Source organism: Gavialis gangeticus, unplaced genomic scaffold, assembly GCF_001723915.1.
Source record: "Gavialis gangeticus isolate Ggan-Ray unplaced genomic scaffold, GavGan_comp1, whole genome shotgun sequence".
Lineage (NCBI taxonomy): Eukaryota > Metazoa > Chordata > Crocodylia > Gavialidae > Gavialis > Gavialis gangeticus.
In genome coordinates this window covers 17,587,700-17,587,940 of record NW_017729031.1, presented here as the reverse complement: position 1 = coordinate 17,587,940, position 241 = coordinate 17,587,700, and positions in this window count along the sequence as shown.

The window sequence follows — 241 nt, the reverse complement described above, 5'->3', positions numbered from 1 at the left end:
GTCCTCTGCCCTGCACTAGCAGGAGTCAGCCTCTGGACCCATCCTGCTCACCCTCCGGCGCGAACGCCGGCGCAAAAGCTGGCGCGCTCTAACAGACCGCGCCTGCTTGTGCACTCTGTTCACGTGGCTCGGGAGCGCAGCTCCCTACCGGCTCAGCAAAGAGGGATCCGGGGGGCTTCCCCTCCGGATCCAGCTCAGCTGCGCCGGTCTCTCTGCCCCATTTACCTTATGGGGATCAGCT